The sequence below is a fragment of the Pseudophryne corroboree genome, chromosome 5 (genome assembly GCF_028390025.1).
Source record: "Pseudophryne corroboree isolate aPseCor3 chromosome 5, aPseCor3.hap2, whole genome shotgun sequence".
Lineage (NCBI taxonomy): Eukaryota > Metazoa > Chordata > Amphibia > Anura > Myobatrachidae > Pseudophryne > Pseudophryne corroboree.
In genome coordinates this window covers 7157619-7174241 of record NC_086448.1, presented here as the reverse complement: position 1 = coordinate 7174241, position 16623 = coordinate 7157619, and the positions used below count along the sequence as shown (strand labels likewise).

General features: G+C 51.0%; 7 non-coding genes across 7 annotated transcripts; all 7 read right to left on the bottom strand.

Annotated features, from left to right (window-relative positions):
• Nucleotides 1–1119: 1119 nt before the first annotated feature.
• LOC134930735 (5S ribosomal RNA) lies at nt 1120–1238 on the bottom strand. Its single transcript, XR_010178691.1, has one exon. It is a non-coding gene; the product is annotated as a 5S ribosomal RNA (ribosomal RNA).
• A 2307-nt stretch (nt 1239–3545) lies between these two features.
• On the bottom strand, nt 3546–3664 carry LOC134930723 (5S ribosomal RNA). The gene has a single exon (XR_010178689.1). It is a non-coding gene; the product is annotated as a 5S ribosomal RNA (ribosomal RNA).
• Nucleotides 3665–5959: 2295 nt separating this feature from the next.
• Nucleotides 5960–6078, bottom strand: LOC134930712 (5S ribosomal RNA). Its single transcript, XR_010178688.1, has one exon. It is a non-coding gene; the product is annotated as a 5S ribosomal RNA (ribosomal RNA).
• A 2299-nt stretch (nt 6079–8377) lies between these two features.
• Nucleotides 8378–8496, bottom strand: LOC134930701 (5S ribosomal RNA). The gene has a single exon (XR_010178687.1). It is a non-coding gene; the product is annotated as a 5S ribosomal RNA (ribosomal RNA).
• A 2307-nt stretch (nt 8497–10803) lies between these two features.
• Nucleotides 10804–10922, bottom strand: LOC134930689 (5S ribosomal RNA). Its single transcript, XR_010178685.1, has one exon. It is a non-coding gene; the product is annotated as a 5S ribosomal RNA (ribosomal RNA).
• Nucleotides 10923–13201: 2279 nt separating this feature from the next.
• Nucleotides 13202–13320, bottom strand: LOC134930677 (5S ribosomal RNA). The gene has a single exon (XR_010178684.1). It is a non-coding gene; the product is annotated as a 5S ribosomal RNA (ribosomal RNA).
• A 2278-nt stretch (nt 13321–15598) lies between these two features.
• On the bottom strand, nt 15599–15717 carry LOC134930580 (5S ribosomal RNA). Its single transcript, XR_010178680.1, has one exon. It is a non-coding gene; the product is annotated as a 5S ribosomal RNA (ribosomal RNA).
• Nucleotides 15718–16623: the final 906 nt, after the last annotated feature.

The following is a 16623-nucleotide window of genomic DNA, read 5'->3' as shown; positions in this document are numbered from 1 at the left end:
GGAGCGCCGGGAGACGCCATCCAGCAGTGTGACGCAGATAAGCAGCTGACAGGAAAAATTCCAAGCAGACTGGCTGAGACTTGTGGTTCCACGCGGAAGTGAGAGCTATACTTACCTTTTGGAGGAGAAGTAGCATGCGGACTCAGCATAGTACATTGGTGAAATGACACCATTTATATGTTCACACTCATCCATTGTTGGGAAACAGACATAGGGGGACTATGTACTAAGCCTTAAAGCATAGATCTGCAAACTCGGTCCTTATTACCCCCACACACACAGTGCATGTTTTGCAGGTAACCCAGCAGGTGCACAGGTGGATTAATTACTCACAGACACATTTGAAAAGGTCCGCAGGCGGAGTTCATTATTTCACTTGTGATTCTGTGAGGAGACCTGCAAAACATGCACTGTGAGGGGGTAATGAGGACCGAGTTTGCAGACCTATGCCTTAAAGAGAGATAAAGTGGCCAGAGGTAAAGTAACAGCCAATCAGCTCCTAACTGCCATGTTACAGGCTGTGTTTGAATAATGACAGTTAGGAGCTGGTTGGCTGGTTCTTTACCTCCATCCACTTTATCTCTCTCCGAGGCTTAGTACATATTGCACTGCATCCAGTTCCCGTGTCTGCTGCCTGTCCGGGTACTGAATAAAAAGTGCATACATGCAGGATTCACTATGACGTTGGTTAGGGTCCAGATGTTTAGGACTGACCTGATATCTGGATGATAAGGTGCCCAGCAATGCAGTGGACTGGGTTTGAGGGCAGACACTTTGCCAGTGTGTGAGGTGGCCGTATAACCTGTGTGCCAGGTGACGCCTTTAGCGCACTGTCTGTTGCAGCAGGAAATTTGGGCGCAGCATCGCTGTGATTTCACTGTGTCGGTGACACTAGGTGGGATGTACGGCGCTGCTAACGTAGTGGTGTATGCATTATCCTGATGAGTATGGGGCTGCCGCCGAGTGGTAAACGGTTCGGGTTTTCTGCATGAACATAGAGGAATGAAAGAAAGAAAGAAAGAAAGAAAGAAAGAAAGCAAAAAGTTTAATTTGAAAAAATGAAGAAGAAAAAGAAGCTGACAAGAGCGACCCCTGCTGGTTGCAGCCTAGAAAAGCAAAAGCCTACAGCACCTGGTATTCCCAGGCGGTCTCCCATCCAAGTACTAACCAGGCCTGACCCTGCTTAGCTTCCGAGATCAGACGAGATCGGGCGTGTTCAGGGTGGTGTGGCCGTAGGCAGAGACAAGGCTCTCACTTGCTCCTTTTCTACTTGTCACCAGCAGCCTGGATCCACCTCCCCAGCCCAGCTGCACGTTGCTTGTTACTCAGCTCCAGACTCTGCCTGCATCACAGCACAAGGCTCCCTCTCTCTTCCCCTATCATCCGGCCACATCTTACTGCTGCTGCTGCAGCCTCTGGAACCTTCCTCATACTTGCCTACCTGACCCGGCCTCTCCATGAGGGAGAAAATGCTCTGTTCCTGGACTTTCCTGGTAATGTATGATTGCCATCACCTGTGGTGAGCTAGTTAATTGATAAGAAAGGTGTTTCACCAAAGGTTACCAGGAAAGTCCAGGAACAGAGCATTTTCTCCCTCATGGAGAGGGTCAGGTAGGCAAGTATGACCTAAGTTCCTATACCCCCTGTATTCCTCCTTATTGCCCCACAATCCTACTGTCACACCCTGGCCTCCGTCTGGCATTCCTGTTACTACGCAGCAGCGTCTCAGACCCTTTCTTATATCTTTACAGATGGCCTCGCCCCTAGCGCCTTACAGCAGCAAGGCCATCACACTAGGGTGGGTAGGTGCGCAGCTTTCCCTGCAGCCTGCCCTCTCCCAGGCCCTTAGCAGCTAAGTGCTTTGTTTCTGGCCTCATTACTTGGGCAGTGGCTGGCGTGGGCCACGTCTGCCACAGAATGGGAAGGGCTACGGAAAGCCTTCTTCAGGACAGCGCTGGTCTCCTTGGTGACTGGGAATGGCGGTTGAAGGCTTGGGCTGCTTTGCACAGAGTCCAGGCCATGGGTGGAGGATTGCTGGGAGCCAGGAACACATTGTGGACTCAGGCAGCTGTCTGGAATTAGCAGTGGCTTGGCACAAGGATTCCTGTGCACCTCAGGACGGTGCTGCTACTGCTGGAACCTTGCAGACGTGGGCCCACACCAGGCATTGGGGCCTAGAGAAGATGGCCTCCTGTGATCCCCTGCTGAGGCTGTGAGGTATTACTTACACACCTGTCCCACCCACAAGTAATATGCTACTTTCCCAAAAGATCACTTTACAGGTGATTATTCTGATGACAGCCATTTTGTGGCCAGTGAGAGCCTCCTCTAATTTGGCCATTTTAAAAGAGGGGCCCAGAGTTGATTTCCAAATAAAAGGGAGCAGTTGGAGGGGCGACAGTTGTAGCTGCTGAGAGAGGAGCGCCGGGAGACGCCATCCAGCAGTGTGACGCAGATAAGCAGCTGACAGGAAAAATTCCAAGCAGACTGGCTGAGACTTGTGGTTCCACGCGGAAGTGAGAGCTATACTTACCTTTTGGAGGAGAAGTAGCATGCGGACTCAGCATAGTACATTGGTGAAATGACACCATTTATATGTTCACACTCATCCATTGTTGGGAAACAGACATAGGGGGACTATGTACTAAGCCTTAAAGCATAGATCTGCAAACTCGGTCCTTATTACCCCCACACACACAGTGCATGTTTTGCAGGTAACCCAGCAGGTGCACAGGTGGATTAATTACTCACAGACACATTTGAAAAGGTCCGCAGGCGGAGTTCATTATTTCACTTGTGATTCTGTGAGGAGACCTGCAAAACATGCACTGTGTGGGGGTAATGAGGACCGAGTTTGCAGACCTATGCCTTAAAGAGAGATAAAGTGGCCAGAGGTAAAGTAACAGCCAATCAGCTCCTAACTGCCAGGTTACAGGCTGTGTTTGAATAATGACAGTTAGGAGCTGGTTGGCTGGTTCTTTACCTCCATCCACTTTATCTCTCTCCGAGGCTTAGTACATATTGCACTGCATCCAGTTCCCGTGTCTGCTGCATGTCCGGGTACTGAATAAAAAGTGCATACATGCAGGATTCACTATGACGTTGGTTAGGGTCCAGATGTTTAGGACTGACCTGATATCTGGATGATAAGGTGCCCAGCAATGCAGTGGACTGGGTTTGAGGGCAGACAATTTGCCAGTGTGTGAGGTGGCCGTATAACCTGTGTGCCAGGTGACGCCTTTAGCGCACTGTCTGTTGCAGCAGGAAATTTGGGCGCAGCATCGCTGTGATTTCACTGTGTCGGTGACACTAGGTGGGATGTACGGCGCTGCTAACGTAGTGGTGTATGCATTATCCTGATGAGTATGGGGCTGCCGCCGAGTGGTAAACGGTTCGGGTTTTCTGCATGAACATAGAGGAATGAAAGAAAGAAAGAAAGAAAGAAAGAAAGAAAGAAAGAAAGCAAAAAGTTTAATTTGAAAAAATGAAGAAGAAAAAGAAGCTGACAAGAGCGACCCCTGCTGGTTGCAGCCTAGAAAAGCAAAAGCCTACAGCACCTGGTATTCCCAGGCGGTCTCCCATCCAAGTACTAACCAGGCCTGACCCTGCTTAGCTTCCGAGATCAGACGAGATCGGGCGTGTTCAGGGTGGTGTGGCCGTAGGCAGAGACAAGGCTCTCACTTGCTCCTTTTCTACTTGTCACCAGCAGCCTGGATCCACCTCCCCAGCCCAGCTGCACGTTGCTTGTTACTCAGCTCCAGACTCTGCCTGCATCACAGCACAAGGCTCCCTCTCTCTTCCCCTATCATCCGGCCACATCTTACTGCTGCTGCTGCAGCCTCTGGAACCTTCCTCATACTTGCCTACCTGACCCGGCCTCTCCATGAGGGAGAAAATGCTCTGTTCCTGGACTTTCCTGGTAATGTATGATTGCCATCACCTGTGGTGAGCTAGTTAATTGATAAGAAAGGTGTTTCACCAAAGGTTACCAGGAAAGTCCAGGAACAGAGCATTTTCTCCCTCATGGAGAGGGTCAGGTAGGCAAGTATGACCTAAGTTCCTATACCCCCTGTATTCCTCCTTATTGCCCCACAATCCTACTGTCACACCCTGGCCTCCGTCTGGCATTCCTGTTACTACGCAGCAGCGTCTCAGACCCTTTCTTATATCTTTACAGATGGCCTCGCCCCTAGCGCCTTACAGCAGCAAGGCCATCACACTAGGGTGGGTAGGTGCGCAGCTTTCCCTGCAGCCTGCCCTCTCCCAGGCCCTTAGCAGCTAAGTGCTTTGTTTCTGGCCTCATTACTTGGGCAGTGGCTGGCGTGGGCCACGTCTGCCACAGAATGGGAAGGGCTACGGAAAGCCTTCTTCAGGACAGCGCTGGTCTCCTTGGTGACTGGGAATGGCGGTTGAAGGCTTGGGCTGCTTTGCACAGAGTCCAGGCCATGGGTGGAGGATTGCTGGGAGCCAGGAACACATTGTGGACTCAGGCAGCTGTCTGGAATTAGCAGTGGCTTGGCACAAGGATTCCTGTGCACCTCAGGACGGTGCTGCTACTGCTGGAACCTTGCAGACGTGGGCCCACACCAGGCATTGGGGCCTAGAGAAGATGGCCTCCTGTGATCCCCTGCTGAGGCTGTGAGGTATTACTTACACACCTGTCCCACCCACAAGTAATATGCTACTTTCCCAAAAGATCACTTTACAGGTGATTATTCTGATGACAGCCATTTTGTGGCCAGTGAGAGCCTCCTCTAATTTGGCCATTTTAAAAGAGGGGCCCAGAGTTGATTTCCAAATAAAAGGGAGCAGTTGGAGGGGCGACAGTTGTAGCTGCTGAGAGAGGAGCGCCGGGAGACGCCATCCAGCAGTGTGACGCAGATAAGCAGCTGACAGGAAAAATTCCAAGCAGACTGGCTGAGACTTGTGGTTCCACGCGGAAGTGAGAGCTATACTTACCTTTTGGAGGAGAAGTAGCATGCGGACTCAGCATAGTACATTGGTGAAATGACACCATTTATATGTTCACACTCATCCATTGTTGGGAAACAGACATAGGGGGACTATGTACTAAGCCTTAAAGCATAGATCTGCAAACTCGGTCCTTATTACCCCCACACAGTGCATGTTTTGCAGGTAACCCAGCAGGTGCACAGGTGGATTAATTACTCACAGACACATTTGAAAAGGTCCGCAGGCGGAGTTCATTATTTCACTTGTGATTCTGTGAGGAGACCTGCAAAACATGCACTGTGAGGGGGTAATGAGGACCGAGTTTGCAGACCTATGCCTTAAAGAGAGATAAAGTGGCCAGAGGTAAAGTAACAGCCAATCAGCTCCTAACTGCCATGTTACAGGCTGTGTTTGAATAATGACAGTTAGGAGCTGGTTGGCTGGTTCTTTACCTCCATCCACTTTATCTCTCTCCGAGGCTTAGTACATATTGCACTGCATCCAGTTCCCGTGTCTGCTGCCTGTCCGGGTACTGAATAAAAAGTGCATACATGCAGGATTCACTATGACGTTGGTTAGGGTCCAGATGTTTAGGACTGACCTGATATCTGGATGATAAGGTGCCCAGCAATGCAGTGGACTGGGTTTGAGGGCAGACACTTTGCCAGTGTGTGAGGTGGCCGTATAACCTGTGTGCCAGGTGACGCCTTTAGCGCACTGTCTGTTGCAGCAGGAAATTTGGGCGCAGCATCGCTGTGATTTCACTGTGTCGGTGACACTAGGTGGGATGTACGGCGCTGCTAACGTAGTGGTGTATGCATTATCCTGATGAGTATGGGGCTGCCGCCGAGTGGTAAACGGTTCGGGTTTTCTGCATGAACATAGAGGAATGAAAGAAAGAAAGAAAGAAAGAAAGAAAGAAAGCAAAAAGTTTAATTTGAAAAAATGAAGAAGAAAAAGAAGCTGACAAGAGCGACCCCTGCTGGTTGCAGCCTAGAAAAGCAAAAGCCTACAGCACCTGGTATTCCCAGGCGGTCTCCCATCCAAGTACTAACCAGGCCTGACCCTGCTTAGCTTCCGAGATCAGACGAGATCGGGCGTGTTCAGGGTGGTGTGGCCGTAGGCAGAGACAAGGCTCTCACTTGCTCCTTTTCTACTTGTCACCAGCAGCCTGGATCCACCTCCCCAGCCCAGCTGCACGTTGCTTGTTACTCAGCTCCAGACTCTGCCTGCATCACAGCACAAGGCTCCCTCTCTCTTCCCCTATCATCCGGCCACATCTTACTGCTGCTGCTGCAGCCTCTGGAACCTTCCTCATACTTGCCTACCTGACCCGGCCTCTCCATGAGGGAGAAAATGCTCTGTTCCTGGACTTTCCTGGTAATGTATGATTGCCATCACCTGTGGTGAGCTAGTTAATTGATAAGAAAGGTGTTTCACCAAAGGTTACCAGGAAAGTCCAGGAACAGAGCATTTTCTCCCTCATGGAGAGGGTCAGGTAGGCAAGTATGACCTAAGTTCCTATACCCCCTGTATTCCTCCTTATTGCCCCACAATCCTACTGTCACACCCTGGCCTCCGTCTGGCATTCCTGTTACTACGCAGCAGCGTCTCAGACCCTTTCTTATATCTTTACAGATGGCCTCGCCCCTAGCGCCTTACAGCAGCAAGGCCATCACACTAGGGTGGGTAGGTGCGCAGCTTTCCCTGCAGCCTGCCCTCTCCCAGGCCCTTAGCAGGTAAGTGCTTTGTTTCTGGCCTCATTACTTGGGCAGTGGCTGGCGTGGGCCACGTCTGCCACAGAATGGGAAGGGCTACGGAAAGCCTTCTTCAGGACAGCGCTGGTCTCCTTGGTGACTGGGAATGGCGGTTGAAGGCTTGGGCTGCTTTGCACAGAGTCCAGGCCATGGGTGGAGGATTGCTGGGAGCCAGGAACACATTGTGGACTCAGGCAGCTGTCTGGAATTAGCAGTGGCTTGGCACAAGGATTCCTGTGCACCTCAGGACGGTGCTGCTACTGCTGGAACCTTGCAGACGTGGGCCCACACCAGGCATTGGGGCCTAGAGAAGATGGCCTCCTGTGATCCCCTGCTGAGGCTGTGAGGTATTACTTACACACCTGTCCCACCCACAAGTAATATGCTACTTTCCCAAAAGATCACTTTACAGGTGATTATTCTGATGACAGCCATTTTGTGGCCAGTGAGAGCCTCCTCTAATTTGGCCATTTTAAAAGAGGGGCCCAGAGTTGATTTCCAAATAAAAGGGAGCAGTTGGAGGGGCGACAGTTGTAGCTGCTGAGAGAGGAGCGCCGGGAGACGCCATCCAGCAGTGTGACGCAGATAAGCAGCTGACAGGAAAAATTCCAAGCAGACTGGCTGAGACTTGTGGTTCCACGCGGAAGTGAGAGCTATACTTACCTTTTGGAGGAGAAGTAGCATGCGGACTCAGCATAGTACATTGGTGAAATGACACCATTTATATGTTCACACTCATCCATTGTTGGGAAACAGACATAGGGGGACTATGTACTAAGCCTTAAAGCATAGATCTGCAAACTCGGTCCTTATTACCCCCACACACACAGTGCATGTTTTGCAGGTAACCCAGCAGGTGCACAGGTGGATTAATTACTCACAGACACATTTGAAAAGGTCCGCAGGCGGAGTTCATTATTTCACTTGTGATTCTGTGAGGAGACCTGCAAAACATGCACTGTGTGGGGGTAATGAGGACCGAGTTTGCAGACCTATGCCTTAAAGAGAGATAAAGTGGCCAGAGGTAAAGTAACAGCCAATCAGCTCCTAACTGCCAGGTTACAGGCTGTGTTTGAATAATGACAGTTAGGAGCTGGTTGGCTGGTTCTTTACCTCCATCCACTTTATCTCTCTCCGAGGCTTAGTACATATTGCACTGCATCCAGTTCCCGTGTCTGCTGCATGTCCGGGTACTGAATAAAAAGTGCATACATGCAGGATTCACTATGACGTTGGTTAGGGTCCAGATGTTTAGGACTGACCTGATATCTGGATGATAAGGTGCCCAGCAATGCAGTGGACTGGGTTTGAGGGCAGACAATTTGCCAGTGTGTGAGGTGGCCGTATAACCTGTGTGCCAGGTGACGCCTTTAGCGCACTGTCTGTTGCAGCAGGAAATTTGGGCGCAGCATCGCTGTGATTTCACTGTGTCGGTGACACTAGGTGGGATGTACGGCGCTGCTAACGTAGTGGTGTATGCATTATCCTGATGAGTATGGGGCTGCCGCCGAGTGGTAAACGGTTCGGGTTTTCTGCATGAACATAGAGGAATGAAAGAAAGAAAGAAAGAAAGAAAGAAAGAAAGCAAAAAGTTTAATTTGAAAAAATGAAGAAGAAAAAGAAGCTGACAAGAGCGACCCCTGCTGGTTGCAGCCTAGAAAAGCAAAAGCCTACAGCACCTGGTATTCCCAGGCGGTCTCCCATCCAAGTACTAACCAGGCCTGACCCTGCTTAGCTTCCGAGATCAGACGAGATCGGGCGTGTTCAGGGTGGTGTGGCCGTAGGCAGAGACAAGGCTCTCACTTGCTCCTTTTCTACTTGTCACCAGCAGCCTGGATCCACCTCCCCAGCCCAGCTGCACGTTGCTTGTTACTCAGCTCCAGACTCTGCCTGCATCACAGCACAAGGCTCCCTCTCTCTTCCCCTATCATCCGGCCACATCTTACTGCTGCTGCTGCAGCCTCTGGAACCTTCCTCATACTTGCCTACCTGACCCGGCCTCTCCATGAGGGAGAAAATGCTCTGTTCCTGGACTTTCCTGGTAATGTATGATTGCCATCACCTGTGGTGAGCTAGTTAATTGATAAGAAAGGTGTTTCACCAAAGGTTACCAGGAAAGTCCAGGAACAGAGCATTTTCTCCCTCATGGAGAGGGTCAGGTAGGCAAGTATGACCTAAGTTCCTATACCCCCTGTATTCCTCCTTATTGCCCCACAATCCTACTGTCACACCCTGGCCTCCGTCTGGCATTCCTGTTACTACGCAGCAGCGTCTCAGACCCTTTCTTATATCTTTACAGATGGCCTCGCCCCTAGCGCCTTACAGCAGCAAGGCCATCACACTAGGGTGGGTAGGTGCGCAGCTTTCCCTGCAGCCTGCCCTCTCCCAGGCCCTTAGCAGCTAAGTGCTTTGTTTCTGGCCTCATTACTTGGGCAGTGGCTGGCGTGGGCCACGTCTGCCACAGAATGGGAAGGGCTACGGAAAGCCTTCTTCAGGACAGCGCTGGTCTCCTTGGTGACTGGGAATGGCGGTTGAAGGCTTGGGCTGCTTTGCACAGAGTCCAGGCCATGGGTGGAGGATTGCTGGGAGCCAGGAACACATTGTGGACTCAGGCAGCTGTCTGGAATTAGCAGTGGCTTGGCACAAGGATTCCTGTGCACCTCAGGACGGTGCTGCTACTGCTGGAACCTTGCAGACGTGGGCCCACACCAGGCATTGGGGCCTAGAGAAGATGGCCTCCTGTGATCCCCTGCTGAGGCTGTGAGGTATTACTTACACACCTGTCCCACCCACAAGTAATATGCTACTTTCCCAAAAGATCACTTTACAGGTGATTATTCTGATGACAGCCATTTTGTGGCCAGTGAGAGCCTCCTCTAATTTGGCCATTTTAAAAGAGGGGCCCAGAGTTGATTTCCAAATAAAAGGGAGCAGTTGGAGGGGCGACAGTTGTAGCTGCTGAGAGAGGAGCGCCGGGAGACGCCATCCAGCAGTGTGACGCAGATAAGCAGCTGACAGGAAAAATTCCAAGCAGACTGGCTGAGACTTGTGGTTCCACGCGGAAGTGAGAGCTATACTTACCTTTTGGAGGAGAAGTAGCATGCGGACTCAGCATAGTACATTGGTGAAATGACACCATTTATATGTTCACACTCATCCATTGTTGGGAAACAGACATAGGGGGACTATGTACTAAGCCTTAAAGCATAGATCTGCAAACTCGGTCCTTATTACCCCCACACACACAGTGCATGTTTTGCAGGTAACCCAGCAGGTGCACAGGTGGATTAATTACTCACAGACACATTTGAAAAGGTCCGCAGGCGGAGTTCATTATTTCACTTGTGATTCTGTGAGGAGACCTGCAAAACATGCACTGTGTGGGGGTAATGAGGACCGAGTTTGCAGACCTATGCCTTAAAGAGAGATAAAGTGGCCAGAGGTAAAGTAACAGCCAATCAGCTCCTAACTGCCAGGTTACAGGCTGTGTTTGAATAATGACAGTTAGGAGCTGGTTGGCTGGTTCTTTACCTCCATCCACTTTATCTCTCTCCGAGGCTTAGTACATATTGCACTGCATCCAGTTCCCGTGTCTGCTGCATGTCCGGGTACTGAATAAAAAGTGCATACATGCAGGATTCACTATGACGTTGGTTAGGGTCCAGATGTTTAGGACTGACCTGATATCTGGATGATAAGGTGCCCAGCAATGCAGTGGACTGGGTTTGAGGGCAGACAATTTGCCAGTGTGTGAGGTGGCCGTATAACCTGTGTGCCAGGTGACGCCTTTAGCGCACTGTCTGTTGCAGCAGGAAATTTGGGCGCAGCATCGCTGTGATTTCACTGTGTCGGTGACACTAGGTGGGATGTACGGCGCTGCTAACGTAGTGGTGTATGCATTATCCTGATGAGTATGGGGCTGCCGCCGAGTGGTAAACGGTTCGGGTTTTCTGCATGAACATAGAGGAATGAAAGAAAGAAAGAAAGAAAGAAAGAAAGAAAGAAAGAAAGCAAAAAGTTTAATTTGAAAAAATGAAGAAGAAAAAGAAGCTGACAAGAGCGACCCCTGCTGGTTGCAGCCTAGAAAAGCAAAAGCCTACAGCACCTGGTATTCCCAGGCGGTCTCCCATCCAAGTACTAACCAGGCCTGACCCTGCTTAGCTTCCGAGATCAGACGAGATCGGGCGTGTTCAGGGTGGTGTGGCCGTAGGCAGAGACAAGGCTCTCACTTGCTCCTTTTCTACTTGTCACCAGCAGCCTGGATCCACCTCCCCAGCCCAGCTGCACGTTGCTTGTTACTCAGCTCCAGACTCTGCCTGCATCACAGCACAAGGCTCCCTCTCTCTTCCCCTATCATCCGGCCACATCTTACTGCTGCTGCTGCAGCCTCTGGAACCTTCCTCATACTTGCCTACCTGACCCGGCCTCTCCATGAGGGAGAAAATGCTCTGTTCCTGGACTTTCCTGGTAATGTATGATTGCCATCACCTGTGGTGAGCTAGTTAATTGATAAGAAAGGTGTTTCACCAAAGGTTACCAGGAAAGTCCAGGAACAGAGCATTTTCTCCCTCATGGAGAGGGTCAGGTAGGCAAGTATGACCTAAGTTCCTATACCCCCTGTATTCCTCCTTATTGCCCCACAATCCTACTGTCACACCCTGGCCTCCGTCTGGCATTCCTGTTACTACGCAGCAGCGTCTCAGACCCTTTCTTATATCTTTACAGATGGCCTCGCCCCTAGCGCCTTACAGCAGCAAGGCCATCACACTAGGGTGGGTAGGTGCGCAGCTTTCCCTGCAGCCTGCCCTCTCCCAGGCCCTTAGCAGCTAAGTGCTTTGTTTCTGGCCTCATTACTTGGGCAGTGGCTGGCGTGGGCCACGTCTGCCACAGAATGGGAAGGGCTACGGAAAGCCTTCTTCAGGACAGCGCTGGTCTCCTTGGTGACTGGGAATGGCGGTTGAAGGCTTGGGCTGCTTTGCACAGAGTCCAGGCCATGGGTGGAGGATTGCTGGGAGCCAGGAACACATTGTGGACTCAGGCAGCTGTCTGGAATTAGCAGTGGCTTGGCACAAGGATTCCTGTGCACCTCAGGACGGTGCTGCTACTGCTGGAACCTTGCAGACGTGGGCCCACACCAGGCATTGGGGCCTAGAGAAGATGGCCTCCTGTGATCCCCTGCTGAGGCTGTGAGGTATTACTTACACACCTGTCCCACCCACAAGTAATATGCTACTTTCCCAAAAGATCACTTTACAGGTGATTATTCTGATGACAGCCATTTTGTGGCCAGTGAGAGCCTCCTCTAATTTGGCCATTTTAAAAGAGGGGCCCAGAGTTGATTTCCAAATAAAAGGGAGCAGTTGGAGGGGCGACAGTTGTAGCTGCTGAGAGAGGAGCGCCGGGAGACGCCATCCAGCAGTGTGACGCAGATAAGCAGCTGACAGGAAAAATTCCAAGCAGACTGGCTGAGACTTGTGGTTCCACGCGGAAGTGAGAGCTATACTTACCTTTTGGAGGAGAAGTAGCATGCGGACTCAGCATAGTACATTGGTGAAATGACACCATTTATATGTTCACACTCATCCATTGTTGGGAAACAGACATAGGGGGACTATGTACTAAGCCTTAAAGCATAGATCTGCAAACTCGGTCCTTATTACCCCCACACAGTGCATGTTTTGCAGGTAACCCAGCAGGTGCACAGGTGGATTAATTACTCACAGACACATTTGAAAAGGTCCGCAGGCGGAGTTCATTATTTCACTTGTGATTCTGTGAGGAGACCTGCAAAACATGCACTGTGAGGGGGTAATGAGGACCGAGTTTGCAGACCTATGCCTTAAAGAGAGATAAAGTGGCCAGAGGTAAAGTAACAGCCAATCAGCTCCTAACTGCCATGTTACAGGCTGTGTTTGAATAATGACAGTTAGGAGCTGGTTGGCTGGTTCTTTACCTCCATCCACTTTATCTCTCTCCGAGGCTTAGTACATATTGCACTGCATCCAGTTCCCGTGTCTGCTGCCTGTCCGGGTACTGAATAAAAAGTGCATACATGCAGGATTCACTATGACGTTGGTTAGGGTCCAGATGTTTAGGACTGACCTGATATCTGGATGATAAGGTGCCCAGCAATGCAGTGGACTGGGTTTGAGGGCAGACACTTTGCCAGTGTGTGAGGTGGCCGTATAACCTGTGTGCCAGGTGACGCCTTTAGCGCACTGTCTGTTGCAGCAGGAAATTTGGGCGCAGCATCGCTGTGATTTCACTGTGTCGGTGACACTAGGTGGGATGTACGGCGCTGCTAACGTAGTGGTGTATGCATTATCCTGATGAGTATGGGGCTGCCGCCGAGTGGTAAACGGTTCGGGTTTTCTGCATGAACATAGAGGAATGAAAGAAAGAAAGAAAGCAAAAAGTTGAATTTGAAAAAATGAAGAAGAAAAAGAAGCTGACAAGAGCGACCCCTGCTGGTTGCAGCCTAGAAAAGCAAAAGCCTACAGCACCTGGTATTCCCAGGCGGTCTCCCATCCAAGTACTAACCAGGCCTGACCCTGCTTAGCTTCCGAGATCAGACGAGATCGGGCGTGTTCAGGGTGGTGTGGCCGTAGGCAGAGACAAGGCTCTCACTTGCTCCTTTTCTACCTGTCACCAGCAGCCTGGATCCACCTCCCCAGCCCAGCTGCACGTTGCTTGTTACTCAGCTCCAGACTCTGCCTGCATCACAGCACAAGGCTCCCTCTCTCTTCCCCTATCATCCGGCCACATCTTACTGCTGCTGCAGCCTCTGGAACCTTCCTCATACTTGCCTACCTGACCCGGCCTCTCCATGAGGGAGAAAATGCTCTGTTCCTGGACTTTCCTGGTAATGTATGATTGCCATCACCTGTGGTGAGCTAGTTAATTGATAAGAAAGGTGTTTCACCAAAGGTTACCAGGAAAGTCCAGGAACAGAGCATTTTCTCCCTCATGGAGAGGGTCAGGTAGGCAAGTATGACCTAAGTTCCTATACCCCCTGTATTCCTCCATATTGCCCCACAATCCTACTGTCACACCCTGGCCTCCGTCTGGCATTCCTGTTACTACGCAGCAGCGTCTCAGACCCTTTCTTATATCTTTACAGATGGCCTCGCCCCTAGCGCCTTACAGCAGCAAGGCCATCACACTAGGGTAGGTAGGTGGGCAGCTTTCCCTGCAGCCTGCCCTCTCCCAGGCCCTTAGCAGCTAAGTGCTTTGTTTCTGGCCTCATTACTTGGGCAGTGGCTGGCATGGGCCACGTCTGCCACAGAATGGGAAGGGCTACGGAAAGCCTTCTTCAGGACAGCGCTGGTCTCCTTGGTGACTGGGAATGGCGGTTGAAGGCTTGGGCTGCTTTGCACAGAGTCCAGGCCACGGGTGGAGGGTTGCTGGGAGCCAGGAACACATTGTGGACTCAGGCAGCTGTCTGGAATTAGCAGTGGCTTTGCACAAGGATTCCTGTGCACCTCAGGACGGTGCTGCTACTGCTGGAACATTGCAGACGTGGGCCCACACCAGGCATTGGGGCCTAGAGAAGATGGCCTCCTGTGATCCCCTGCTGAGGCTGTGAGGTATTACTTACACACCTGTCCCACCCACAAGTAATATGCTACTTTCCCAAAAGATCACTTTACAGGTGATTATTCTGATGACAGCCATTTTGTGGCCAGTGAGAGCCTCCTCTAATTTGGCCATTTTAAAAGAGGGGCCCAGAGTTGATTTCCAAATAAAAGGGAGCAGTTGGAGGGGCGACAGTTGTAGCTGCTGAGAGAGGAGCGCGCCGGGAGACGCCATCCAGCAGCGTGACGCAGATAAGCAGCTGACAGGAAAAATTCCAAGCAGACTGGCTGAGACTTGTGGTTCCACGCGGAAGTGAGAGCTATACTTACCTTTTGGAGGAGAAGTAGCATGCGGACTCAGCATAGTACATTGGTGAAATGACACCATTTATATGTTCACACTCACCCATTGTTGGGAAACAGACATAGGGGGACTATGTACTAAGCCTTAAAGCATAGATCTGCAAACTCGGTCCTTATTACCCCCGCACAGTGCATGTTTTGCAGGTAACCCAGCAGGTGCACAGGTGGATTAATTACTCACAGACACATTTGAAAAGGTCCGCAGGCTGAGTTCATTATTTCACTTGTGATTCTGTGAGGAGACCTGCAAAACATGCACTGTGAGGGGGTAATGAGGACCGAGTTTGCAGACCTATGCCTTAAAGAGAGATAAAGTGGCCAGAGGTAAAGTAACAGCCAATCAGCTCCTAACTGCCATGTTACAGGCTGTGTTTGAATAATGACAGTTAGGAGCTGGTTGGCTGGTTCTTTACCTCCATCCACTTTATCTCTCTCCGAGGCTTAGTACATATTGCACTGCATCCAGTTCCCGTGTCTGCTGCATGTCCGGGTACTGAATAAAAAGTGCATACATGCAGGATTCACTATGACGTTGGTTATGGTCCAGATGTTTAGGACTGACCTGATATCTGGATGATAAGGTGCCCAGCAATGCAGTGGACTGGGTTTGAGGGCAGACACTTTGCCAGTGTGTGAGGTGGCCGTATAACCTGTGTGCCAGGTGACGCCTTTAGCGCACTGTCTGTTGCAGCAGGAAATTTGGGCGCAGCATCGCTGTGATTTCACTGTGTCGGTGACACTAGGTGGGATGTACGGCGCTGCTAAGGTAGTGGTGTATGCATTATCCTGATGAGTATGGGGCTGCCGCCGAGTGGTAAACGGTTCGGGTTTTCTGCATGAACATAGAGGAATGAAAGAAAGAAAGAAAGCAAAAAGTTTAATTTGAAAAAATGAAGAAGAAAAAGAAGCTGACAAGAGCGACCCCTGCTGGTTGCAGCCTAGAAAAGCAAAAGCCTACAGCACCTGGTATTCCCAGGCGGTCTCCCATCCAAGTACTAACCAGGCCTGACCCTGCTTAGCTTCCGAGATCAGACGAGATCGGGCGTGTTCAGGGTGGTGTGGCCGTAGGCAGAGACAAGGCTCTCACTTGCTCCTTTTCTACTTGTCACCAGCAGCCTGGATCCACCTCCCCAGCCCAGCTGCACGTTGCTTGTTACTCAGCTCCAGACTCTGCCTGCATCACAGCACAAGGCTCCCTCTCTCTTCCCCTATCATCCGGCCACATCTTACTGCTGCTGCTGCAGCCTCTGGAACCTTCCTCATACTTGCCTACCTGACCCGGCCTCTCCATGAGGGAGAAAATGCTCTGTTCCTGGACTTTCCTGGTAATGTATGATTGCCATCACCTGTGGTGAGCTAGTTAATTGATAAGAAAGGTGTTTCACCAAAGGTTACCAGGAAAGTCCAGGAACAGAGCATTTTCTCCCTCATGGAGAGGGTCAGGTAGCCAAGTATGACCTTCCTATACCCCCTGTATTCCTCCTTATTGCCCCACAATCCTACTGTCACACCCTGGCCTCCGTCTGGCATTCCTGTTACTACGCAGCAGTGTCTCAGACCCTTTCTTATATCTTTACAGATGGCCTCGCCCCTAGCGCCTTACAGCAGCAAGGCCATCACACTAGGGTGGGTAGGTGGGCAGCTTTCCCTGCAGCCTGCCCTCTCCCAGGCCCTTAGCAGGTAAGTGCTTTGTTTCTGGCCTCATTACTTGGGCAGTGGCTGGCGTGGGCCACGTCTGCCACAGAATGGGAAGGGCTACGGAAAGCCTTCTTCAGGACAGCGCTGGTCTCCTTGGTGACTGGGAATGGCGGTTGAAGGCTTGGGCTGCTTTGCACAGAGTCCAGGCCATGGGTGGAGGGTTGCTGGGAGCCAGGAACACATTGTGGACTCAGGCAGCTGTCTGGAATTAGCAGTGGCTTGGCACAAGGATTCCTGTGCACCTCAGGACGGTGCTGCTACTGCTGGAACATTGCAGA